Source organism: Schistocerca cancellata, unplaced genomic scaffold, assembly GCF_023864275.1.
Source record: "Schistocerca cancellata isolate TAMUIC-IGC-003103 unplaced genomic scaffold, iqSchCanc2.1 HiC_scaffold_424, whole genome shotgun sequence".
Classification (NCBI taxonomy): domain Eukaryota; kingdom Metazoa; phylum Arthropoda; class Insecta; order Orthoptera; family Acrididae; genus Schistocerca; species Schistocerca cancellata.
In genome coordinates, this window is record NW_026046441.1 from 74,799 (window position 1) to 96,989 (window position 22,191).

Here is a 22,191-nt window from a genome sequence, read left to right on the forward strand (position 1 = left end):
GACGGCGAGAGAGATGCTGCGTCTGTCCACTTGTTATCGAGTCACATGTCTGTAGTCAAGAGGCTTGGAGGACTGCAAGACATTGCCACGGAGGTGAATGCAGCTAACCACTGTAGTTAGTGTCCCGACAGCGCAGGCACGTTCATTTGTTTGTATACATGTGATGGAGAACGTGTCTGACACTGCTGTGGCGTGACACTGTGGGCTGGGCTTTGCTGTGTACCGCCACTTGCATTCCCGCCAGCTGCTCTGGCGGGCGCCTCCGTGGCCGTGATCGTCTAGTGGTTAGGACATTGCGTTGTGGCCGCAATAACCCAGGTTCGAATCCTGGTCACGGCAATTTTGAAAGTTTTTCCTTGCTGCCGTTGCATTGACGATAGTGCACGAGTACACGAAATCACAGTGCTTTCTTGGTTTTTCACTCGTGTTCCGCAGGCCGCAGTTTGTACTACCACTTCATCACAAGTGTAACCTCCTTGAGCTCACATATGTTTGTTACATGGAGCATTCTAGCTCCGCCCCTGACAGGTACAGCTATGATACTTTAGTGGTTACGGAAAGCCCAGGTTCGAAACCTGGTCACGGCACGAAAACGTCTCTTGATGCTGTCTCCTTAACTACGACAGCTACAGACAAGTGGCGTCGCTACCATATGGCGGGCACGGCATTTTCTTGTTGTGGGTGGCCTAAAGAGACGCTTCCAGTGGGAGAGCAGTGAAAATACATGGCACGGCGATTGCCAAGATACTTCCTTTTCGAAGTGATCTTTGTAGTACAAAGGGAACGTTTTGCCGCCGCTGTTCCAAGGGTAACGTGGCCGAGCGGTCTAAGGCGCTGGTTTTAGGCACCAGTCTCTTCGGAGGCGTGGGTTCGAATCCCACAGTTGCCAATTTTGGCGTCTCATTTTTGTGCCGTTGCTGTGTGTTCTCGTGGAGTAGGACGCAGCTCATGTGACGCGCGTGTTGCGTAGGTAGCGTGGCCGAGCGGTCTGAGGCGCTGGTTTCAGGCACCAGTCTCTTCGGAGGCGTGGGTTCCAATCCCACTGCTGCCAAACGTGTAATGTTTCCTGCATCGAAGTCACATGCACTCATTGCCCGCAAAGGAAACAGCACAACAAGGCGTGAGCGTCTGCTTCGTGAATTGTCGTAGAACAGTACGTGGTGCAACGGCAGGATTTGTAGGCGCCTTTTGCTCTCATCACTGCTGGCGTTCGTCTCCACGATATGCGTCCAGAGCATGCCGTTCTATAGCGTGCGAGAGTGGATTTTTTACAGTTGTCGTCAGTTAATCGTGGGTGGTTGCTGCGTTCGCTGGAGGAGCACTGGCGCCGTCATCCGGTGTAGTCTAGTGGCTAGGATACCTGGCTCTCACCCAGGAGGCCCGGGTTCGATTCCCGGTACCGGAAATGCGCGTTTTTTTGCTCCTCTTATGCGACTTGTCTCGACTTTGCTCGACTGACGCTACGCTGACGCGTGCAGAAAGCCACGTTAAGTACGATTCGTGGCAACACACGACGGCGAGAGAGATGCTGCGTCTGTCCACTTGTTATCGAGTCACATGTCTGTAGTCAAGAGGCTTGGAGGACTGCAAGACATTGCCACGGAGGTGAATGCAGCTAACCACTGTAGTTAGTGTCCCGACAGCGCAGGCACGTTCATTTGTTTGTATACATGTGATGGAGAACGTGTCTGACACTGCTGTGGCGTGACACTGTGGGCTGGGCTTTGCTGTGTACCGCCACTTGCATTCCCGCCAGCTGCTCTGGCGGGCGCCTCCGTGGCCGTGATCGTCTAGTGGTTAGGACATTGCGTTGTGGCCGCAATAACCCAGGTTCGAATCCTGGTCACGGCAATTTTGAAAGTTTTTCCTTGCTGCCGTTGCATTGACGATAGTGCACGAGTACACGAAATCACAGTGCTTTCTTGGTTTTTCACTCGTGTTCCGCAGGCCGCAGTTTGTACTACCACTTCATCACAAGTGTAACCTCCTTGAGCTCACATATGTTTGTTACATGGAGCATTCTAGCTCCGCCCCTGACAGGTACAGCTATGATACTTTAGTGGTTACGGAAAGCCCAGGTTCGAAACCTGGTCACGGCACGAAAACGTCTCTTGATGCTGTCTCCTTAACTACGACAGTTACAGACAAGTGGCGTCGCTACCATATGGCGGGCACGGCATTTTCTTGTTGTGGGTGGCCTAAAGAGACGCTTCCAGTGGGAGAGCAGTGAAAATATATGGCACGGCGATTGCCAAGATACTTCCTTTTCGAAGTGATCTTTGTAGTACAAAGGGAACGTTTTGCCGCCGCTGTTCCAAGGGTAACGTGGCCGAGCGGTCTAAGGCGCTGGTTTTAGGCACCAGTCTCTTCGGAGGCGTGGGTTCGAATCCCACCATTGCCAATTTTGGCGTCTCATTTTTGTGCCGTTGCTGTGTGTTCTCGTGGAGTAGGACGCAGCTCATGTGACGCGCGTGTTGCGTAGGTAGCGTGGCCGAGCGGTCTGAGGCGCTGGTTTCAGGCACCAGTCTCTTCGGAGGCGTGGGTTCCAATCCCACTGCTGCCAAACGTGTAATGTTTCCTGCATCGAAGTCACATGCACTCATTGCCCGCAAAGGAAACAGCACAACAAGGCGTGAGCGTCTGCTTCGTGAATTGTCGTAGAACAGTACGTGGTGCAACGGCAGGATTTGTAGGCGCCTTTTGCTCTCATCACTGCTGGCGTTCGTCTCCACGATATGCGTCCAGAGCATGCCGTTCTATAGCGTGCGAGAGTGGATTTTTTACAGTTGTCGTCAGTTAATCGTGGGTGGTTGCTGCGTTCGCTGGAGGAGCACTGGCGCCGTCATCCGGTGTAGTCTAGTGGCTAGGATACCTGGCTCTCACCCAGTAGGCCCGGGTTCGATTCCCGGTACCGGAAATGCGCGTTTTTTTGCTCCTCTTATGCGACTTGTCTCGACTTTGCTCGACTGACGCTACGCTGACGCGTGCAGAAAGCCACGTTAAGTACGATTCGTGGCAACACACGACGGCGAGAGAGATGCTGCGTCTGTCCACTTGTTATCGAGTCACATGTCTGTAGTCAAGAGGCTTGGAGGACTGCAAGACATTGCCACGGAGGTGAATGCAGCTAACCACTGTAGTTAGTGTCCCGACAGCGCAGGCACGTTCATTTGTTTGTATACATGTGATGGAGAACGTGTCTGACACTGCTGTGGCGTGACACTGTGGGCTGGGCTTTGCTGTGTACCGCCACTTGCATTCCCGCCAGCTGCTCTGGCGGGCGCCTCCGTGGCCGTGATCGTCTAGTGGTTAGGACATTGCGTTGTGGCCGCAATAACCCAGGTTCGAATCCTGGTCACGGCAATTTTGAAAGTTTTTCCTTGCTGCCGTTGCATTGACGATAGTGCACGAGTACACGAAATCACAGTGCTTTCTTGGTTTTTCACTCGTGTTCCGCAGGCCGCAGTTTGTACTACCACTTCATCACAAGTGTAACCTCCTTGAGCTCACATATGTTTGTTACATGGAGCATTCTAGCTCCGCCCCTGACAGGTACAGCTATGATACTTTAGTGGTTACGGAAAGCCCAGGTTCGAAACCTGGTCACGGCACGAAAACGTCTCTTGATGCTGTCTCCTTAACTACGACAGCTACAGACAAGTGGCGTCGCTACCATATGGCGGGCACGGCATTTTCTTGTTGTGGGTGGCCTAAAGAGACGCTTCCAGTGGGAGAGCAGTGAAAATACATGGCACGGCGATTGCCAAGATACTTCCTTTTCGAAGTGATCTTTGTAGTACAAAGGGAACGTTTTGCCGCCGCTGTTCCAAGGGTAACGTGGCCGAGCGGTCTAAGGCGCTGGTTTTAGGCACCAGTCTCTTCGGAGGCGTGGGTTCGAATCCCACAGTTGCCAATTTTGGCGTCTCATTTTTGTGCCGTTGCTGTGTGTTCTCGTGGAGTAGCACGCAGCTCATGTGACGCGCGTGTTGCGTAGGTAGCGTGGCCGAGCGGTCTGAGGCGCTGGTTTCAGGCACCAGTCTCTTCGGAGGCGTGGGTTCCAATCCCACTGCTGCCAAACGTGTAATGTTTCCTGCATCGAAGTCACATGCACTCATTGCCCGCAAAGGAAACAGCACAACAAGGCGTGAGCGTCTGCTTCGTGAATTGTCGTAGAACAGTACGTGGTGCAACGGCAGGATTTGTAGGCGCCTTTTGCTCTCATCACTGCTGGCGTTCGTCTCCACGATATGCGTCCAGAGCATGCCGTTCTATAGCGTGCGAGAGTGGATTTTTTACAGTTGTCGTCAGTTAATCGTGGGTGGTTGCTGCGTTCGCTGGAGGAGCACTGGCGCCGTCATCCGGTGTAGTCTAGTGGCTAGGATACCTGGCTCTCACCCAGGAGGCCCGGGTTCGATTCCCGGTACCGGAAATGCGCGTTTTTTTGCTCCTCTTATGCGACTTGTCTCGACTTTGCTCGACTGACGCTACGCTGACGCGTGCAGAAAGCCACGTTAAGTACGATTCGTGGCAACACACGACGGCGAGAGAGATGCTGCGTCTGTCCACTTGTTATCGAGTCACATGTCTGTAGTCAAGAGGCTTGGAGGACTGCAAGACATTGCCACGGAGGTGAATGCAGCTAACCACTGTAGTTAGTGTCCCGACAGCGCAGGCACGTTCATTTGTTTGTATACATGTGATGGAGAACGTGTCTGACACTGCTGTGGCGTGACACTGTGGGCTGGGCTTTGCTGTGTACCGCCACTTGCATTCCCGCCAGCTGCTCTGGCGGGCGCCTCCGTGGCCGTGATCGTCTAGTGGTTAGGACATTGCGTTGTGGCCGCAATAACCCAGGTTCGAATCCTGGTCACGGCAATTTTGAAAGTTTTTCCTTGCTGCCGTTGCATTGACGATAGTGCACGAGTACACGAAATCACAGTGCTTTCTTGGTTTTTCACTCGTGTTCCGCAGGCCGCAGTTTGTACTACCACTTCATCACAAGTGTAACCTCCTTGAGCTCACATATGTTTGTTACATGGAGCATTCTAGCTCCGCCCCTGACAGGTACAGCTATGATACTTTAGTGGTTACGGAAAGCCCAGGTTCGAAACCTGGTCACGGCACGAAAACGTCTCTTGATGCTGTCTCCTTAACTACGACAGCTACAGACAAGTGGCGTCGCTACCATATGGCGGGCACGGCATTTTCTTGTTGTGGGTGGCCTAAAGAGACGCTTCCAGTGGGAGAGCAGTGAAAATACATGGCACGGCGATTGCCAAGATACTTCCTTTTCGAAGTGATCTTTGTAGTACAAAGGGAACGTTTTGCCGCCGCTGTTCCAAGGGTAACGTGGCCGAGCGGTCTAAGGCGCTGGTTTTAGGCACCAGTCTCTTCGGAGGCGTGGGTTCGAATCCCACAGTTGCCAATTTTGGCGTCTCATTTTTGTGCCGTTGCTGTGTGTTCTCGTGGAGTAGCACGCAGCTCATGTGACGCGCGTGTTGCGTAGGTAGCGTGGCCGAGCGGTCTGAGGCGCTGGTTTCAGGCACCAGTCTCTTCGGAGGCGTGGGTTCCAATCCCACTGCTGCCAAACGTGTAATGTTTCCTGCATCGAAGTCACATGCACTCATTGCCCGCAAAGGAAACAGCACAACAAGGCGTGAGCGTCTGCTTCGTGAATTGTCGTAGAACAGTACGTGGTGCAACGGCAGGATTTGTAGGCGCCTTTTGCTCTCATCACTGCTGGCGTTCGTCTCCACGATATGCGTCCAGAGCATGCCGTTCTATAGCGTGCGAGAGTGGATTTTTTACAGTTGTCGTCAGTTAATCGTGGGTGGTTGCTGCGTTCGCTGGAGGAGCACTGGCGCCGTCATCCGGTGTAGTCTAGTGGCTAGGATACCTGGCTCTCACCCAGGAGGCCCGGGTTCGATTCCCGGTACCGGAAATGCGCGTTTTTTTGCTCCTCTTATGCGACTTGTCTCGACTTTGCTCGACTGACGCTACGCTGACGCGTGCAGAAAGCCACGTTAAGTACGATTCGTGGCAACACACGACGGCGAGAGAGATGCTGCGTCTGTCCACTTGTTATCGAGTCACATGTCTGTAGTCAAGAGGCTTGGAGGACTGCAAGACATTGCCACGGAGGTGAATGCAGCTAACCACTGTAGTTAGTGTCCCGACAGCGCAGGCACGTTCATTTGTTTGTATACATGTGATGGAGAACGTGTCTGACACTGCTGTGGCGTGACACTGTGGGCTGGGCTTTGCTGTGTACCGCCACTTGCATTCCCGCCAGCTGCTCTGGCGGGCGCCTCCGTGGCCGTGATCGTCTAGTGGTTAGGACATTGCGTTGTGGCTGCAATAACCCAGGTTCGAATCCTGGTCACGGCAATTTTGAAAGTTTTTCCTTGCTGCCGTTGCATTGACGATAGTGCACGAGTACACGAAATCACAGTGCTTTCTTGGTTTTTCACTCGTGTTCCGCAGGCCGCAGTTTGTACTACCACTTCATCACAAGTGTAACCTCCTTGAGCTCACATATGTTTGTTACATGGAGCATTCTAGCTCCGCCCCTGACAGGTACAGCTATGATACTTTAGTGGTTACGGAAAGCCCAGGTTCGAAACCTGGTCACGGCACGAAAACGTCTCTTGATGCTGTCTCCTTAACTACGACAGCTACAGACAAGTGGCGTCGCTACCATATGGCGGGCACGGCATTTTCTTGTTGTGGGTGGCCTAAAGAGACGCTTCCAGTGGGAGAGCAGTGAAAATACATGGCACGGCGATTGCCAAGATACTTCCTTTTCGAAGTGATCTTTGTAGTACAAAGGGAACGTTTTGCCGCCGCTGTTCCAAGGGTAACGTGGCCGAGCGGTCTAAGGCGCTGGTTTTAGGCACCAGTCTCTTCGGAGGCGTGGGTTCGAATCCCACAGTTGCCAATTTTGGCGTCTCATTTTTGTGCCGTTGCTGTGTGTTCTCGTGGAGTAGGACGCAGCTCATGTGACGCGCGTGTTGCGTAGGTAGCGTGGCCGAGCGGTCTGAGGCGCTGGTTTCAGGCACCAGTCTCTTCGGAGGCGTGGGTTCCAATCCCACTGCTGCCAAACGTGTAATGTTTCCTGCATCGAAGTCACATGCACTCATTGCCCGCAAAGGAAACAGCACAACAAGGCGTGAGCGTCTGCTTCGTGAATTGTCGTAGAACAGTACGTGGTGCAACGGCAGGATTTGTAGGCGCCTTTTGCTCTCATCACTGCTGGCGTTCGTCTCCACGATATGCGTCCAGAGCATGCCGTTCTATAGCGTGCGAGAGTGGATTTTTTACAGTTGTCGTCAGTTAATCGTGGGTGGTTGCTGCGTTCGCTGGAGGAGCACTGGCGCCGTCATCCGGTGTAGTCTAGTGGCTAGGATACCTGGCTCTCACCCAGGAGGCCCGGGTTCGATTCCCGGTACCGGAAATGCGCGTTTTTGTTGCTCCTCTTATGCGACTTGTCTCGACTTTGCTCGACTGACGCTACGCTGACGCGTGCAGAAAGCCACGTTAAGTACGATTCGTGGCAACACACGACGGCGAGAGAGATGCTGCGTCTGTCCACTTGTTATCGAGTCACATGTCTGTAGTCAAGAGGCTTGGAGGACTGCAAGACATTGCCACGGAGGTGAATGCAGCTAACCACTGTAGTTAGTGTCCCGACAGCGCAGGCACGTTCATTTGTTTGTATACATGTGATGGAGAACGTGTCTGACACTGCTGTGGCGTGACACTGTGGGCTGGGCTTTGCTGTGTACCGCCACTTGCATTCCCGCCAGCTGCTCTGGCGGGCGCCTCCGTGGCCGTGATCGTCTAGTGGTTAGGACATTGCGTTGTGGCCGCAATAACCCAGGTTCGAATCCTGGTCACGGCAATTTTGAAAGTTTTTCCTTGCTGCCGTTGCATTGACGATAGTGCACGAGTACACGAAATCACAGTGCTTTCTTGGTTTTTCACTCGTGTTCCGCAGGCCGCAGTTTGTACTACCACTTCATCACAAGTGTAACCTCCTTGAGCTCACATATGTTTGTTACATGGAGCATTCTAGCTCCGCCCCTGACAGGTACAGCTATGATACTTTAGTGGTTACGGAAAGCCCAGGTTCGAAACCTGGTCACGGCACGAAAACGTCTCTTGATGCTGTCTCCTTAACTACGACAGCTACAGACAAGTGGCGTCGCTACCATATGGCGGGCACGGCATTTTCTTGTTGTGGGTGGCCTAAAGAGACGCTTCCAGTGGGAGAGCAGTGAAAATACATGGCACGGCGATTGCCAAGATACTTCCTTTTCGAAGTGATCTTTGTAGTACAAAGGGAACGTTTTGCCGCCGCTGTTCCAAGGGTAACGTGGCCGAGCGGTCTAAGGCGCTGGTTTTAGGCACCAGTCTCTTCGGAGGCGTGGGTTCGAATCCCACCGTTGCCAATTTTGGCGTCTCATTTTTGTGCCGTTGCTGTGTGTTCTCGTGGAGTAGGACGCAGCTCATGTGACGCGCGTGTTGCGTAGGTAGCGTGGCCGAGCGGTCTGAGGCGCTGGTTTCAGGCACCAGTCTCTTCGGAGGCGTGGGTTCCAATCCCACTGCTGCCAAACGTGTAATGTTTCCTGCATCGAAGTCACATGCACTCATTGCCCGCAAAGGAAACAGCACAACAAGGCGTGAGCGTCTGCTTCGTGAATTGTCGTAGAACAGTACGTGGTGCAACGGCAGGATTTGTAGGCGCCTTTTGCTCTCATCACTGCTGGCGTTCGTCTCCACGATATGCGTCCAGAGCATGCCGTTCTATAGCGTGCGAGAGTGGATTTTTTACAGTTGTCGTCAGTTAATCGTGGGTGGTTGCTGCGTTCGCTGGAGGAGCACTGGCGCCGTCATCCGGTGTAGTCTAGTGGCTAGGATACCTGGCTCTCACCCAGGAGGCCCGGGTTCGATTCCCGGTACCGGAAATGCGCGTTTTTGTTGCTCCTCTTATGCGACTTGTCTCGACTTTGCTCGACTGACGCTACGCTGACGCGTGCAGAAAGCCACGTTAAGTACGATTCGTGGCAACACACGACGGCGAGAGAGATGCTGCGTCTGTCCACTTGTTATCGAGTCACATGTCTGTAGTCAAGAGGCTTGGAGGACTGCAAGACATTGCCACGGAGGTGAATGCAGCTAACCACTGTAGTTAGTGTCCCGACAGCGCAGGCACGTTCATTTGTTTGTATACATGTGATGGAGAACGTGTCTGACACTGCTGTGGCGTGACACTGTGGGCTGGGCTTTGCTGTGTACCGCCACTAGCATTCCCGCCAGCTGCTCTGGCGGGCGCCTCCGTGGCCGTGATCGTCTAGTGGTTAGGACATTGCGTTGTGGCCGCAATAACCCAGATTCGAATCCTGGTCACGGCAATTTTGAAAGTTTTTCCTTGCTGCCGTTGCATTGACGATAGTGCACGAGTACACGAAATCACAGTGCTTTCTTGGTTTTTCACTCGTGTTCCGCAGGCCGCAGTTTGTACTACCACTTCATCACAAGTGTAACCTCCTTGAGCTCACATATGTTTGTTACATGGAGCATTCTAGCTCCGCCCCTGACAGGTACAGCTATGATACTTTAGTGGTTACGGAAAGCCCAGGTTCGAAACCTGGTCACGGCACGAAAACGTCTCTTGATGCTGTCTCCTTAACTACGACAGCTACAGACAAGTGGCGTCGCTACCATATGGCGGGCACGGCATTTTCTTGTTGTGGGTGGCCTAAAGAGACGCTTCCAGTGGGAGAGCAGTGAAAATACATGGCACGGCGATTGCCAAGATACTTCCTTTTCGAAGTGATCTTTGTAGTACAAAGGGAACGTTTTGCCGCCGCTGTTCCAAGGGTAACGTGGCCGAGCGGTCTAAGGCGCTGGTTTTAGGCACCAGTCTCTTCGGAGGCGTGGGTTCGAATCCCACCGTTGCCAATTTTGGCGTCTCATTTTTGTGCCGTTGCTGTGTGTTCTCGTGGAGTAGGACGCAGCTCATGTGACGCGCGTGTTGCGTAGGTAGCGTGGCCGAGCGGTCTGAGGCGCTGGTTTCAGGCACCAGTCTCTTCGGAGGCGTGGGTTCCAATCCCACTGCTGCCAAACGTGTAATGTTTCCTGCATCGAAGTCACATGCACTCATTGCCCGCAAAGGAAACAGCACAACAAGGCGTGAGCGTCTGCTTCGTGAATTGTCGTAGAACAGTACGTGGTGCAACGGCAGGATTTGTAGGCGCCTTTTGCTCTCATCACTGCTGGCGTTCGTCTCCACGATATGCGTCCAGAGCATGCCGTTCTATAGCGTGCGAGAGTGGATTTTTTACAGTTGTCGTCAGTTAATCGTGGGTGGTTGCTGCGTTCGCTGGAGGAGCACTGGCGCCGTCATCCGGTGTAGTCTAGTGGCTAGGATACCTGGCTCTCACCCAGGAGGCCCGGGTTCGATTCCCGGTACCGGAAATGCGCGTTTTTGTTGCTCCTCTTATGCGACTTGTCTCGACTTTGCTCGACTGACGCTACGCTGACGCGTGCAGAAAGCCACGTTAAGTACGATTCGTGGCAACACACGACGGCGAGAGAGATGCTGCGTCTGTCCACTTGTTATCGAGTCACATGTCTGTAGTCAAGAGGCTTGGAGGACTGCAAGACATTGCCACGGAGGTGAATGCAGCTAACCACTGTAGTTAGTGTCCCGACAGCGCAGGCACGTTCATTTGTTTGTATACATGTGATGGAGAACGTGTCTGACACTGCTGTGGCGTGACACTGTGGGCTGGGCTTTGCTGTGTACCGCCACTTGCATTCCCGCCAGCTGCTCTGGCGGGCGCCTCCGTGGCCGTGATCGTCTAGTGGTTAGGACATTGCGTTGTGGCCGCAATAACCCAGGTTCGAATCCTGGTCACGGCAATTTTGAAAGTTTTTCCTTGCTGCCGTTGCATTGACGATAGTGCACGAGTACACGAAATCACAGTGCTTTCTTGGTTTTTCACTCGTGTTCCGCAGGCCGCAGTTTGTACTACCACTTCATCACAAGTGTAACCTCCTTGAGCTCACATATGTTTGTTACATGGAGCATTCTAGCTCCGCCCCTGACAGGTACAGCTATGATACTTTAGTGGTTACGGAAAGCCCAGGTTCGAAACCTGGTCACGGCACGAAAACGTCTCTTGATGCTGTCTCCTTAACTACGACAGCTACAGACAAGTGGCGTCGCTACCATATGGCGGGCACGGCATTTTCTTGTTGTGGGTGGCCTAAAGAGACGCTTCCAGTGGGAGAGCAGTGAAAATACATGGCACGGCGATTGCCAAGATACTTCCTTTTCGAAGTGATCTTTGTAGTACAAAGGGAACGTTTTGCCGCCGCTGTTCCAAGGGTAACGTGGCCGAGCGGTCTAAGGCGCTGGTTTTAGGCACCAGTCTCTTCGGAGGCGTGGGTTCGAATCCCACCATTGCCAATTTTGGCGTCTCATTTTTGTGCCGTTGCTGTGTGTTCTCGTGGAGTAGGACGCAGCTCATGTGACGCGCGTGTTGCGTAGGTAGCGTGGCCGAGCGGTCTGAGGCGCTGGTTTCAGGCACCAGTCTCTTCGGAGGCGTGGGTTCCAATCCCACTGCTGCCAAACGTGTAATGTTTCCTGCATCGAAGTCACATGCACTCATTGCCCGCAAAGGAAACAGCACAACAAGGCGTGAGCGTCTGCTTCGTGAATTGTCGTAGAACAGTACGTGGTGCAACGGCAGGATTTGTAGGCGCCTTTTGCTCTCATCACTGCTGGCGTTCGTCTCCACGATATGCGTCCAGAGCATGCCGTTCTATAGCGTGCGAGAGTGGATTTTTTACAGTTGTCGTCAGTTAATCGTGGGTGGTTGCTGCGTTCGCTGGAGGAGCACTGGCGCCGTCATCCGGTGTAGTCTAGTGGCTAGGATACCTGGCTCTCACCCAGGAGGCCCGGGTTCGATTCCCGGTACCGGAAATGCGCGTTTTTGTTGCTCCTCTTATGCGACTTGTCTCGACTTTGCTCGACTGACGCTACGCTGACGCGTGCAGAAAGCCACGTTAAGTACGATTCGTGGCAACACACGACGGCGAGAGAGATGCTGCGTCTGTCCACTTGTTATCGAGTCACATGTCTGTAGTCAAGAGGCTTGGAGGACTGCAAGACATTGCCACGGAGGTGAATGCAGCTAACCACTGTAGTTAGTGTCCCGACAGCGCAGGCACGTTCATTTGTTTGTATACATGTGATGGAGAACGTGTCTGACACTGCTGTGGCGTGACACTGTGGGCTGGGCTTTGCTGTGTACCGCCACTTGCATTCCCGCCAGCTGCTCTGGCGGGCGCCTCCGTGGCCGTGATCGTCTAGTGGTTAGGACATTGCGTTGTGGCCGCAATAACCCAGGTTCGAATCCTGGTCACGGCAATTTTGAAAGTTTTTCCTTGCTGCCGTTGCATTGACGATAGTGCACGAGTACACGAAATCACAGTGCTTTCTTGGTTTTTCACTCGTGTTCCGCAGGCCGCAGTTTGTACTACCACTTCATCACAAGTGTAACCTCCTTGAGCTCACATATGTTTGTTACATGGAGCATTCTAGCTCCGCCCCTGACAGGTACAGCTATGATACTTTAGTGGTTACGGAAAGCCCAGGTTCGAAACCTGGTCACGGCACGAAAACGTCTCTTGATGCTGTCTCCTTAACTACGACAGCTACAGACAAGTGGCGTCGCTACCATATGGCGGGCACGGCATTTTCTTGTTGTGGGTGGCCTAAAGAGACGCTTCCAGTGGGAGAGCAGTGAAAATACATGGCACGGCGATTGCCAAGATACTTCCTTTTCGAAGTGATCTTTGTAGTACAAAGGGAACGTTTTGCCGCCGCTGTTCCAAGGGTAACGTGGCCGAGCGGTCTAAGGCGCTGGTTTTAGGCACCAGTCTCTTCGGAGGCGTGGGTTCGAATCCCACAGTTGCCAATTTTGGCGTCTCATTTTTGTGCCGTTGCTGTGTGTTCTCGTGGAGTAGCACGCAGCTCATGTGACGCGCGTGTTGCGTAGGTAGCGTGGCCGAGCGGTCTGAGGCGCTGGTTTCAGGCACCAGTCTCTTCGGAGGCGTGGGTTCCAATCCCACTGCTGCCAAACGTGTAATGTTTCCTGCATCGAAGTCACATGCACTCATTGCCCGCAAAGGAAACAGCACAACAAGGCGTGAGCGTCTGCTTCGTGAATTGTCGTAGAACAGTACGTGGTGCAACGGCAGGATTTGTAGGCGCCTTTTGCTCTCATCACTGCTGGCGTTCGTCTCCACGATATGCGTCCAGAGCATGCCGTTCTATAGCGTGCGAGAGTGGATTTTTTACAGTTGTCGTCAGTTAATCGTGGGTGGTTGCTGCGTTCGCTGGAGGAGCACTGGCGCCGTCATCCGGTGTAGTCTAGTGGCTAGGATACCTGGCTCTCACCCAGGAGGCCCGGGTTCGATTCCCGGTACCGGAAATGCGCGTTTTTGTTGCTCCTCTTATGCGACTTGTCTCGACTTTGCTCGACTGACGCTACGCTGACGCGTGCAGAAAGCCACGTTAAGTACGATTCGTGGCAACACACGACGGCGAGAGAGATGCTGCGTCTGTCCACTTGTTATCGAGTCACATGTCTGTAGTCAAGAGGCTTGGAGGACTGCAAGACATTGCCACGGAGGTGAATGCAGCTAACCACTGTAGTTAGTGTCCCGACAGCGCAGGCACGTTCATTTGTTTGTATACATGTGATGGAGAACGTGTCTGACACTGCTGTGGCGTGACACTGTGGGCTGGGCTTTGCTGTGTACCGCCACTTGCATTCCCGCCAGCTGCTCTGGCGGGCGCCTCCGTGGCCGTGATCGTCTAGTGGTTAGGACATTGCGTTGTGGCCGCAATAACCCAGGTTCGAATCCTGGTCACGGCAATTTTGAAAGTTTTTCCTTGCTGCCGTTGCATTGACGATAGTGCACGAGTACACGAAATCACAGTGCTTTCTTGGTTTTTCACTCGTGTTCCGCAGGCCGCAGTTTGTACTACCACTTCATCACAAGTGTAACCTCCTTGAGCTCACATATGTTTGTTACATGGAGCATTCTAGCTCCGCCCCTGACAGGTACAGCTATGATACTTTAGTGGTTACGGAAAGCCCAGGTTCGAAACCTGGTCACGGCACGAAAACGTCTCTTGATGCTGTCTCCTTAACTACGACAGCTACAGACAAGTGGCGTCGCTACCATATGGCGGGCACGGCATTTTCTTGTTGTGGGTGGCCTAAAGAGACGCTTCCAGTGGGAGAGCAGTGAAAATACATGGCACGGCGATTGCCAAGATACTTCCTTTTCGAAGTGATCTTTGTAGTACAAAGGGAACGTTTTGCCGCCGCTGTTCCAAGGGTAACGTGGCCGAGCGGTCTAAGGCGCTGGTTTTAGGCACCAGTCTCTTCGGAGGCGTGGGTTCGAATCCCACCGTTGCCAATTTTGGCGTCTCATTTTTGTGCCGTTGCTGTGTGTTCTCGTGGAGTAGGACGCAGCTCATGTGACGCGCGTGTTGCGTAGGTAGCGTGGCCGAGCGGTCTGAGGCGCTGGTTTCAGGCACCAGTCTCTTCGGAGGCGTGGGTTCCAATCCCACTGCTGCCAAACGTGTAATGTTTCCTGCATCGAAGTCACATGCACTCATTGCCCGCAAAGGAAACAGCACAACAAGGCGTGAGCGTCTGCTTCGTGAATTGTCGTAGAACAGTACGTGGTGCAACGGCAGGATTTGTAGGCGCCTTTTGCTCTCATCACTGCTGGCGTTCGTCTCCACGATATGCGTCCAGAGCATGCCGTTCTATAGCGTGCGAGAGTGGATTTTTTACAGTTGTCGTCAGTTAATCGTGGGTGGTTGCTGCGTTCGCTGGAGGAGCACTGGCGCCGTCATCCGGTGTAGTCTAGTGGCTAGGATACCTGGCTCTCACCCAGGAGGCCCGGGTTCGATTCCCGGTACCGGAAATGCGCGTTTTTGTTGCTCCTCTTATGCGACTTGTCTCGACTTTGCTCGACTGACGCTACGCTGACGCGTGCAGAAAGCCACGTTAAGTACGATTCGTGGCAACACACGACGGCGAGAGAGATGCTGCGTCTGTCCACTTGTTATCGAGTCACATGTCTGTAGTCAAGAGGCTTGGAGGACTGCAAGACATTGCCACGGAGGTGAATGCAGCTAACCACTGTAGTTAGTGTCCCGACAGCGCAGGCACGTTCATTTGTTTGTATACATGTGATGGAGAACGTGTCTGACACTGCTGTGGCGTGACACTGTGGGCTGGGCTTTGCTGTGTACCGCCACTTGCATTCCCGCCAGCTGCTCTGGCGGGCGCCTCCGTGGCCGTGATCGTCTAGTGGTTAGGACATTGCGTTGTGGCCGCAATAACCCAGGTTCGAATCCTGGTCACGGCAATTTTGAAAGTTTTTCCTTGCTGCCGTTGCATTGACGATAGTGCACGAGTACACGAAATCACAGTGCTTTCTTGGTTTTTCACTCGTGTTCCGCAGGCCGCAGTTTGTACTACCACTTCATCACAAGTGTAACCTCCTTGAGCTCACATATGTTTGTTACATGGAGCATTCTAGCTCCGCCCCTGACAGGTACAGCTATGATACTTTAGTGGTTACGGAAAGCCCAGGTTCGAAACCTGGTCACGGCACGAAAACGTCTCTTGATGCTGTCTCCTTAACTACGACAGCTACAGACAAGTGGCGTCGCTACCATATGGCGGGCACGGCATTTTCTTGTTGTGGGTGGCCTAAAGAGACGCTTCCAGTGGGAGAGCAGTGAAAATACATGGCACGGCGATTGCCAAGATACTTCCTTTTCGAAGTGATCTTTGTAGTACAAAGGGAACGTTTTGCCGCCGCTGTTCCAAGGGTAACGTGGCCGAGCGGTCTAAGGCGCTGGTTTTAGGCACCAGTCTCTTCGGAGGCGTGGGTTCGAATCCCACCGTTGCCAATTTTGGCGTCTCATTTTTGTGCCGTTGCTGTGTGTTCTCGTGGAGTAGGACGCAGCTCATGTGACGCGCGTGTTGCGTAGGTAGCGTGGCCGAGCGGTCTGAGGCGCTGGTTTCAGGCACCAGTCTCTTCGGAGGCGTGGGTTCCAATCCCACTGCTGCCAAACGTGTAATGTTTCCTGCATCGAAGTCACATGCACTCATTGCCCGCAAAGGAAACAGCACAACAAGGCGTGAGCGTCTGCTTCGTGAATTGTCGTAGAACAGTACGTGGTGCAACGGCAGGATTTGTAGGCGCCTTTTGCTCTCATCACTGCTGGCGTTCGTCTCCACGATATGCGTCCAGAGCATGCCGTTCTATAGCGTGCGAGAGTGGATTTTTTACAGTTGTCGTCAGTTAATCGTGGGTGGTTGCTGCGTTCGCTGGAGGAGCACTGGCGCCGTCATCCGGTGTAGTCTAGTGGCTAGGATACCTGGCTCTCACCCAGGAGGCCCGGGTTCGATTCCCGGTACCGGAAATGCGCGTTTTTGTTGCTCCTCTTATGCGACTTGTCTCGACTTTGCTCGACTGACGCTACGCTGACGCGTGCAGAAAGCCACGTTAAGTACGATTCGTGGCAACACACGACGGCGAGAGAGATGCTGCGTCTGTCCACTTGTTATCGAGTCACATGTCTGTAGTCAAGAGGCTTGGAGGACTGCAAGACATTGCCACGGAGGTGAATGCAGCTAACCACTGTAGTTAGTGTCCCGACAGCGCAGGCACGTTCATTTGTTTGTATACATGTGATGGAGAACGTGTCTGACACTGCTGTGGCGTGACACTGTGGGCTGGGCTTTGCTGTGTACCGCCACTTGCATTCCCGCCAGCTGCTCTGGCGGGCGCCTCCGTGGCCGTGATCGTCTAGTGGTTAGGACATTGCGTTGTGGCCGCAATAACCCAGGTTCGAATCCTGGTCACGGCAATTTTGAAAGTTTTTCCTTGCTGCCGTTGCATTGACGATAGTGCACGAGTACACGAAATCACAGTGCTTTCTTGGTTTTTCACTCGTGTTCCGCAGGCCGCAGTTTGTACTACCACTTCATCACAAGTGTAACCTCCTTGAGCTCACATATGTTTGTTACATGGAGCATTCTAGCTCCGCCCCTGACAGGTACAGCTATGATACTTTAGTGGTTACGGAAAGCCCAGGTTCGAAACCTGGTCACGGCACGAAAACGTCTCTTGATGCTGTCTCCTTAACTACGACAGCTACAGACAAGTGGCGTCGCTACCATATGGCGGGCACGGCATTTTCTTGTTGTGGGTGGCCTAAAGAGACGCTTCCAGTGGGAGAGCAGTGAAAATACATGGCACGGCGATTGCCAAGATACTTCCTTTTCGAAGTGATCTTTGTAGTACAAAGGGAACGTTTTGCCGCCGCTGTTCCAAGGGTAACGTGGCCGAGCGGTCTAAGGCGCTGGTTTTAGGCACCAGTCTCTTCGGAGGCGTGGGTTCGAATCCCACCGTTGCCAATTTTGGCGTCTCATTTTTGTGCCGTTGCTGTGTGTTCTCGTGGAGTAGGACGCAGCTCATGTGACGCGCGTGTTGCGTAGGTAGCGTGGCCGAGCGGTCTGAGGCGCTGGTTTCAGGCACCAGTCTCTTCGGAGGCGTGGGTTCCAATCCCACTGCTGCCAAACGTGTAATGTTTCCTGCATCGAAGTCACATGCACTCATTGCCCGCAAAGGAAACAGCACAACAAGGCGTGAGCGTCTGCTTCGTGAATTGTCGTAGAACAGTACGTGGTGCAACGGCAGGATTTGTAGGCGCCTTTTGCTCTCATCACTGCTGGCGTTCGTCTCCACGATATGCGTCCAGAGCATGCCGTTCTATAGCGTGCGAGAGTGGATTTTTTACAGTTGTCGTCAGTTAATCGTGGGTGGTTGCTGCGTTCGCTGGAGGAGCACTGGCGCCGTCATCCGGTGTAGTCTAGTGGCTAGGATACCTGGCTCTCACCCAGGAGGCCCGGGTTCGATTCCCGGTACCGGAAATGCGCGTTTTTGTTGCTCCTCTTATGCGACTTGTCTCGACTTTGCTCGACTGACGCTACGCTGACGCGTGCAGAAAGCCACGTTAAGTACGATTCGTGGCAACACACGACGGCGAGAGAGATGCTGCGTCTGTCCACTTGTTATCGAGTCACATGTCTGTAGTCAAGAGGCTTGGAGGACTGCAAGACATTGCCACGGAGGTGAATGCAGCTAACCACTGTAGTTAGTGTCCCGACAGCGCAGGCACGTTCATTTGTTTGTATACATGTGATGGAGAACGTGTCTGACACTGCTGTGGCGTGACACTGTGGGCTGGGCTTTGCTGTGTACCGCCACTTGCATTCCCGCCAGCTGCTCTGGCGGGCGCCTCCGTGGCCGTGATCGTCTAGTGGTTAGGACATTGCGTTGTGGCCGCAATAACCCAGGTTCGAATCCTGGTCACGGCAATTTTGAAAGTTTTTCCTTGCTGCCGTTGCATTGACGATAGTGCACGAGTACACGAAATCACAGTGCTTTCTTGGTTTTTCACTCGTGTTCCGCAGGCCGCAGTTTGTACTACCACTTCATCACAAGTGTAACCTCCTTGAGCTCACATATGTTTGTTACATGGAGCATTCTAGCTCCGCCCCTGACAGGTACAGCTATGATACTTTAGTGGTTACGGAAAGCCCAGGTTCGAAACCTGGTCACGGCACGAAAACGTCTCTTGATGCTGTCTCCTTAACTACGACAGCTACAGACAAGTGGCGTCGCTACCATATGGCGGGCACGGCATTTTCTTGTTGTGGGTGGCCTAAAGAGACGCTTCCAGTGGGAGAGCAGTGAAAATACATGGCACGGCGATTGCCAAGATACTTCCTTTTCGAAGTGATCTTTGTAGTACAAAGGGAACGTTTTGCCGCCGCTGTTCCAAGGGTAACGTGGCCGAGCGGTCTAAGGCGCTGGTTTTAGGCACCAGTCTCTTCGGAGGCGTGGGTTCGAATCCCACCGTTGCCAATTTTGGCGTCTCATTTTTGTGCCGTTGCTGTGTGTTCTCGTGGAGTAGGACGCAGCTCATGTGACGCGCGTGTTGCGTAGGTAGCGTGGCCGAGCGGTCTGAGGCGCTGGTTTCAGGCACCAGTCTCTTCGGAGGCGTGGGTTCCAATCCCACTGCTGCCAAACGTGTAATGTTTCCTGCATCGAAGTCACATGCACTCATTGCCCGCAAAGGAAACAGCACAACAAGGCGTGAGCGTCTGCTTCGTGAATTGTCGTAGAACAGTACGTGGTGCAACGGCAGGATTTGTAGGCGCCTTTTGCTCTCATCACTGCTGGCGTTCGTCTCCACGATATGCGTCCAGAGCATGCCGTTCTATAGCGTGCGAGAGTGGATTTTTTACAGTTGTCGTCAGTTAATCGTGGGTGGTTGCTGCGTTCGCTGGAGGAGCACTGGCGCCGTCATCCGGTGTAGTCTAGTGGCTAGGATACCTGGCTCTCACCCAGGAGGCCCGGGTTCGATTCCCGGTACCGGAAATGCGCGTTTTTGTTGCTCCTCTTATGCGACTTGTCTCGACTTTGCTCGACTGACGCTACGCTGACGCGTGCAGAAAGCCACGTTAAGTACGATTCGTGGCAACACACGACGGCGAGAGAGATGCTGCGTCTGTCCACTTGTTATCGAGTCACATGTCTGTAGTCAAGAGGCTTGGAGGACTGCAAGACATTGCCACGGAGGTGAATGCAGCTAACCACTGTAGTTAGTGTCCCGACAGCGCAGGCACGTTCATTTGTTTGTATACATGTGATGGAGAACGTGTCTGACACTGCTGTGGCGTGACACTGTGGGCTGGGCTTTGCTGTGTACCGCCACTTGCATTCCCGCCAGCTGCTCTGGCGGGCGCCTCCGTGGCCGTGATCGTCTAGTGGTTAGGACATTGCGTTGTGGCCGCAATAACCCAGGTTCGAATCCTGGTCACGGCAATTTTGAAAGTTTTTCCTTGCTGCCGTTGCATTGACGATAGTGCACGAGTACACGAAATCACAGTGCTTTCTTGGTTTTTCACTCGTGTTCCGCAGGCCGCAGTTTGTACTACCACTTCATCACAAGTGTAACCTCCTTGAGCTCACATATGTTTGTTACATGGAGCATTCTAGCTCCGCCCCTGACAGGTACAGCTATGATACTTTAGTGGTTACGGAAAGCCCAGGTTCGAAACCTGGTCACGGCACGAAAACGTCTCTTGATGCTGTCTCCTTAACTACGACAGCTACAGACAAGTGGCGTCGCTACCATATGGCGGGCACGGCATTTTCTTGTTGTGGGTGGCCTAAAGAGACGCTTCCAGTGGGAGAGCAGTGAAAATACATGGCACGGCGATTGCCAAGATACTTCCTTTTCGAAGTGATCTTTGTAGTACAAAGGGAACGTTTTGCCGCCGCTGTTCCAAGGGTAACGTGGCCGAGCGGTCTAAGGCGCTGGTTTTAGGCACCAGTCTCTTCGGAGGCGTGGGTTCGAATCCCACCGTTGCCAATTTTGGCGTCTCATTTTTGTGCCGTTGCTGTGTGTTCTCGTGGAGTAGGACGCAGCTCATGTGACGCGCGAGTTGCGTAGGTAGCGTGGCCGAGCGGTCTGAGGCGCTGGTTTCAGGCACCAGTCTCTTCGGAGGCGTGGGTTCCAATCCCACTGCTGCCAAACGTGTAATGTTTCCTGCATCGAAGTCACATGCACTCATTGCCCGCAAAGGAAACAGCACAACAAGGCGTGAGCGTCTGCTTCGTGAATTGTCGTAGAACAGTACGTGGTGCAACGGCAGGATTTGTAGGCGCCTTTTGCTCTCATCACTGCTGGCGTTCGTCTCCACGATATGCGTCCAGAGCATGCCGTTCTATAGCGTGCGAGAGTGGATTTTTTACAGTTGTCGTCAGTTAATCGTGGGTGGTTGCTGCGTTCGCTGGAGGAGCACTGGCGCCGTCATCCGGTGTAGTCTAGTGGCTAGGATACCTGGCTCTCACCCAGGAGGCCCGGGTTCGATTCCCGGTACCGGAAATGCGCGTTTTTGTTGCTCCTCTTATGCGACTTGTCTCGACTTTGCTCGACTGACGCTACGCTGACGCGTGCAGAAAGCCACGTTAAGTACGATTCGTGGCAACACACGACGGCGAGAGAGATGCTGCGTCTGTCCACTTGTTATCGAGTCACATGTCTGTAGTCAAGAGGCTTGGAGGACTGCAAGACATTGCCACGGAGGTGAATGCAGCTAACCACTGTAGTTAGTGTCCCGACAGCGCAGGCACGTTCATTTGTTTGTATACATGTGATGGAGAACGTGTCTGACACTGCTGTGGCGTGACACTGTGGGCTGGGCTTTGCTGTGTACCGCCACTTGCATTCCCGCCAGCTGCTCTGGCGGGCGCCTCCGTGGCCGTGATCGTCTAGTGGTTAGGACATTGCGTTGTGGCCGCAATAACCCAGGTTCGAATCCTGGTCACGGCAATTTTGAAAGTTTTTCCTTGCTGCCGTTGCATTGACGATAGTGCACGAGTACACGAAATCACAGTGCTTTCTTGGTTTTTCACTCGTGTTCCGCAGGCCGCAGTTTGTACTACCACTTCATCACAAGTGTAACCTCCTTGAGCTCACATATGTTTGTTACATGGAGCATTCTAGCTCCGCCCCTGACAGGTACAGCTATGATACTTTAGTGGTTACGGAAAGCCCAGGTTCGAAACCTGGTCACGGCACGAAAACGTCTCTTGATGCTGTCTCCTTAACTACGACAGCTACAGACAAGTGGCGTCGCTACCATATGGCGGGCACGGCATTTTCTTGTTGTGGGTGGCCTAAAGAGACGCTTCCAGTGGGAGAGCAGTGAAAATACATGGCACGGCGATTGCCAAGATACTTCCTTTTCGAAGTGATCTTTGTAGTACAAAGGGAACGTTTTGCCGCCGCTGTTCCAAGGGTAACGTGGCCGAGCGGTCTAAGGCGCTGGTTTTAGGCACCAGTCTCTTCGGAGGCGTGGGTTCGAATCCCACCGTTGCCAATTTTGGCGTCTCATTTTTGTGCCGTTGCTGTGTGTTCTCGTGGAGTAGGACGCAGCTCATGTGACGCGCGTGTTGCGTAGGTAGCGTGGCCGAGCGGTCTGAGGCGCTGGTTTCAGGCACCAG

At 53.3% G+C, this 22,191-nt stretch overlaps 44 non-coding genes across 44 annotated transcripts; all 44 read left to right on the forward strand.

The window, feature by feature from the left end:
• The first annotated feature begins 267 nt into the window (after positions 1-267).
• On the forward strand, positions 268-339 carry Trnah-gug (transfer RNA histidin (anticodon GUG)). Its single transcript has one exon. It is a non-coding gene; the product is annotated as a tRNA-His (tRNA).
• Positions 340-807: 468 nt separating this feature from the next.
• On the forward strand, positions 808-889 carry Trnal-uag (transfer RNA leucine (anticodon UAG)). Its single transcript has one exon. It is a non-coding gene; the product is annotated as a tRNA-Leu (tRNA).
• A 444-nt stretch (positions 890-1,333) lies between these two features.
• On the forward strand, positions 1,334-1,405 carry Trnae-cuc (transfer RNA glutamic acid (anticodon CUC)). Its single transcript has one exon. It is a non-coding gene; the product is annotated as a tRNA-Glu (tRNA).
• A 374-nt stretch (positions 1,406-1,779) lies between these two features.
• Trnah-gug (transfer RNA histidin (anticodon GUG)) lies at positions 1,780-1,851 on the forward strand. Its single transcript has one exon. It is a non-coding gene; the product is annotated as a tRNA-His (tRNA).
• A 468-nt stretch (positions 1,852-2,319) lies between these two features.
• On the forward strand, positions 2,320-2,401 carry Trnal-uag (transfer RNA leucine (anticodon UAG)). The gene has a single exon. It is a non-coding gene; the product is annotated as a tRNA-Leu (tRNA).
• Positions 2,402-2,845: 444 nt separating this feature from the next.
• Trnae-cuc (transfer RNA glutamic acid (anticodon CUC)) lies at positions 2,846-2,917 on the forward strand. Its single transcript has one exon. It is a non-coding gene; the product is annotated as a tRNA-Glu (tRNA).
• A 374-nt stretch (positions 2,918-3,291) lies between these two features.
• Trnah-gug (transfer RNA histidin (anticodon GUG)) lies at positions 3,292-3,363 on the forward strand. Its single transcript has one exon. It is a non-coding gene; the product is annotated as a tRNA-His (tRNA).
• A 468-nt stretch (positions 3,364-3,831) lies between these two features.
• Trnal-uag (transfer RNA leucine (anticodon UAG)) lies at positions 3,832-3,913 on the forward strand. The gene has a single exon. It is a non-coding gene; the product is annotated as a tRNA-Leu (tRNA).
• A 444-nt stretch (positions 3,914-4,357) lies between these two features.
• Trnae-cuc (transfer RNA glutamic acid (anticodon CUC)) lies at positions 4,358-4,429 on the forward strand. The gene has a single exon. It is a non-coding gene; the product is annotated as a tRNA-Glu (tRNA).
• A 374-nt stretch (positions 4,430-4,803) lies between these two features.
• On the forward strand, positions 4,804-4,875 carry Trnah-gug (transfer RNA histidin (anticodon GUG)). Its single transcript has one exon. It is a non-coding gene; the product is annotated as a tRNA-His (tRNA).
• A 468-nt stretch (positions 4,876-5,343) lies between these two features.
• Positions 5,344-5,425, forward strand: Trnal-uag (transfer RNA leucine (anticodon UAG)). The gene has a single exon. It is a non-coding gene; the product is annotated as a tRNA-Leu (tRNA).
• Positions 5,426-5,869: 444 nt separating this feature from the next.
• Trnae-cuc (transfer RNA glutamic acid (anticodon CUC)) lies at positions 5,870-5,941 on the forward strand. The gene has a single exon. It is a non-coding gene; the product is annotated as a tRNA-Glu (tRNA).
• Positions 5,942-6,315: 374 nt separating this feature from the next.
• On the forward strand, positions 6,316-6,387 carry Trnah-gug (transfer RNA histidin (anticodon GUG)). Its single transcript has one exon. It is a non-coding gene; the product is annotated as a tRNA-His (tRNA).
• A 468-nt stretch (positions 6,388-6,855) lies between these two features.
• On the forward strand, positions 6,856-6,937 carry Trnal-uag (transfer RNA leucine (anticodon UAG)). Its single transcript has one exon. It is a non-coding gene; the product is annotated as a tRNA-Leu (tRNA).
• A 444-nt stretch (positions 6,938-7,381) lies between these two features.
• Trnae-cuc (transfer RNA glutamic acid (anticodon CUC)) lies at positions 7,382-7,453 on the forward strand. Its single transcript has one exon. It is a non-coding gene; the product is annotated as a tRNA-Glu (tRNA).
• A 375-nt stretch (positions 7,454-7,828) lies between these two features.
• Positions 7,829-7,900, forward strand: Trnah-gug (transfer RNA histidin (anticodon GUG)). The gene has a single exon. It is a non-coding gene; the product is annotated as a tRNA-His (tRNA).
• Positions 7,901-8,368: 468 nt separating this feature from the next.
• Positions 8,369-8,450, forward strand: Trnal-uag (transfer RNA leucine (anticodon UAG)). Its single transcript has one exon. It is a non-coding gene; the product is annotated as a tRNA-Leu (tRNA).
• A 444-nt stretch (positions 8,451-8,894) lies between these two features.
• Positions 8,895-8,966, forward strand: Trnae-cuc (transfer RNA glutamic acid (anticodon CUC)). The gene has a single exon. It is a non-coding gene; the product is annotated as a tRNA-Glu (tRNA).
• A 375-nt stretch (positions 8,967-9,341) lies between these two features.
• Trnah-gug (transfer RNA histidin (anticodon GUG)) lies at positions 9,342-9,413 on the forward strand. Its single transcript has one exon. It is a non-coding gene; the product is annotated as a tRNA-His (tRNA).
• Positions 9,414-9,881: 468 nt separating this feature from the next.
• On the forward strand, positions 9,882-9,963 carry Trnal-uag (transfer RNA leucine (anticodon UAG)). Its single transcript has one exon. It is a non-coding gene; the product is annotated as a tRNA-Leu (tRNA).
• Positions 9,964-10,407: 444 nt separating this feature from the next.
• Positions 10,408-10,479, forward strand: Trnae-cuc (transfer RNA glutamic acid (anticodon CUC)). Its single transcript has one exon. It is a non-coding gene; the product is annotated as a tRNA-Glu (tRNA).
• A 375-nt stretch (positions 10,480-10,854) lies between these two features.
• Trnah-gug (transfer RNA histidin (anticodon GUG)) lies at positions 10,855-10,926 on the forward strand. Its single transcript has one exon. It is a non-coding gene; the product is annotated as a tRNA-His (tRNA).
• A 468-nt stretch (positions 10,927-11,394) lies between these two features.
• Trnal-uag (transfer RNA leucine (anticodon UAG)) lies at positions 11,395-11,476 on the forward strand. The gene has a single exon. It is a non-coding gene; the product is annotated as a tRNA-Leu (tRNA).
• A 444-nt stretch (positions 11,477-11,920) lies between these two features.
• On the forward strand, positions 11,921-11,992 carry Trnae-cuc (transfer RNA glutamic acid (anticodon CUC)). Its single transcript has one exon. It is a non-coding gene; the product is annotated as a tRNA-Glu (tRNA).
• Positions 11,993-12,367: 375 nt separating this feature from the next.
• Trnah-gug (transfer RNA histidin (anticodon GUG)) lies at positions 12,368-12,439 on the forward strand. The gene has a single exon. It is a non-coding gene; the product is annotated as a tRNA-His (tRNA).
• Positions 12,440-12,907: 468 nt separating this feature from the next.
• Trnal-uag (transfer RNA leucine (anticodon UAG)) lies at positions 12,908-12,989 on the forward strand. Its single transcript has one exon. It is a non-coding gene; the product is annotated as a tRNA-Leu (tRNA).
• Positions 12,990-13,433: 444 nt separating this feature from the next.
• Trnae-cuc (transfer RNA glutamic acid (anticodon CUC)) lies at positions 13,434-13,505 on the forward strand. Its single transcript has one exon. It is a non-coding gene; the product is annotated as a tRNA-Glu (tRNA).
• A 375-nt stretch (positions 13,506-13,880) lies between these two features.
• Positions 13,881-13,952, forward strand: Trnah-gug (transfer RNA histidin (anticodon GUG)). The gene has a single exon. It is a non-coding gene; the product is annotated as a tRNA-His (tRNA).
• A 468-nt stretch (positions 13,953-14,420) lies between these two features.
• Positions 14,421-14,502, forward strand: Trnal-uag (transfer RNA leucine (anticodon UAG)). The gene has a single exon. It is a non-coding gene; the product is annotated as a tRNA-Leu (tRNA).
• Positions 14,503-14,946: 444 nt separating this feature from the next.
• Positions 14,947-15,018, forward strand: Trnae-cuc (transfer RNA glutamic acid (anticodon CUC)). Its single transcript has one exon. It is a non-coding gene; the product is annotated as a tRNA-Glu (tRNA).
• Positions 15,019-15,393: 375 nt separating this feature from the next.
• Positions 15,394-15,465, forward strand: Trnah-gug (transfer RNA histidin (anticodon GUG)). The gene has a single exon. It is a non-coding gene; the product is annotated as a tRNA-His (tRNA).
• A 468-nt stretch (positions 15,466-15,933) lies between these two features.
• On the forward strand, positions 15,934-16,015 carry Trnal-uag (transfer RNA leucine (anticodon UAG)). Its single transcript has one exon. It is a non-coding gene; the product is annotated as a tRNA-Leu (tRNA).
• A 444-nt stretch (positions 16,016-16,459) lies between these two features.
• On the forward strand, positions 16,460-16,531 carry Trnae-cuc (transfer RNA glutamic acid (anticodon CUC)). The gene has a single exon. It is a non-coding gene; the product is annotated as a tRNA-Glu (tRNA).
• Positions 16,532-16,906: 375 nt separating this feature from the next.
• On the forward strand, positions 16,907-16,978 carry Trnah-gug (transfer RNA histidin (anticodon GUG)). The gene has a single exon. It is a non-coding gene; the product is annotated as a tRNA-His (tRNA).
• Positions 16,979-17,446: 468 nt separating this feature from the next.
• Trnal-uag (transfer RNA leucine (anticodon UAG)) lies at positions 17,447-17,528 on the forward strand. Its single transcript has one exon. It is a non-coding gene; the product is annotated as a tRNA-Leu (tRNA).
• A 444-nt stretch (positions 17,529-17,972) lies between these two features.
• On the forward strand, positions 17,973-18,044 carry Trnae-cuc (transfer RNA glutamic acid (anticodon CUC)). Its single transcript has one exon. It is a non-coding gene; the product is annotated as a tRNA-Glu (tRNA).
• A 375-nt stretch (positions 18,045-18,419) lies between these two features.
• Positions 18,420-18,491, forward strand: Trnah-gug (transfer RNA histidin (anticodon GUG)). The gene has a single exon. It is a non-coding gene; the product is annotated as a tRNA-His (tRNA).
• Positions 18,492-18,959: 468 nt separating this feature from the next.
• Trnal-uag (transfer RNA leucine (anticodon UAG)) lies at positions 18,960-19,041 on the forward strand. Its single transcript has one exon. It is a non-coding gene; the product is annotated as a tRNA-Leu (tRNA).
• A 444-nt stretch (positions 19,042-19,485) lies between these two features.
• Trnae-cuc (transfer RNA glutamic acid (anticodon CUC)) lies at positions 19,486-19,557 on the forward strand. Its single transcript has one exon. It is a non-coding gene; the product is annotated as a tRNA-Glu (tRNA).
• A 375-nt stretch (positions 19,558-19,932) lies between these two features.
• Trnah-gug (transfer RNA histidin (anticodon GUG)) lies at positions 19,933-20,004 on the forward strand. The gene has a single exon. It is a non-coding gene; the product is annotated as a tRNA-His (tRNA).
• Positions 20,005-20,472: 468 nt separating this feature from the next.
• On the forward strand, positions 20,473-20,554 carry Trnal-uag (transfer RNA leucine (anticodon UAG)). The gene has a single exon. It is a non-coding gene; the product is annotated as a tRNA-Leu (tRNA).
• A 444-nt stretch (positions 20,555-20,998) lies between these two features.
• Positions 20,999-21,070, forward strand: Trnae-cuc (transfer RNA glutamic acid (anticodon CUC)). Its single transcript has one exon. It is a non-coding gene; the product is annotated as a tRNA-Glu (tRNA).
• A 375-nt stretch (positions 21,071-21,445) lies between these two features.
• Positions 21,446-21,517, forward strand: Trnah-gug (transfer RNA histidin (anticodon GUG)). Its single transcript has one exon. It is a non-coding gene; the product is annotated as a tRNA-His (tRNA).
• A 468-nt stretch (positions 21,518-21,985) lies between these two features.
• Positions 21,986-22,067, forward strand: Trnal-uag (transfer RNA leucine (anticodon UAG)). The gene has a single exon. It is a non-coding gene; the product is annotated as a tRNA-Leu (tRNA).
• The last annotated feature ends 124 nt before the right edge of the window (positions 22,068-22,191 follow it).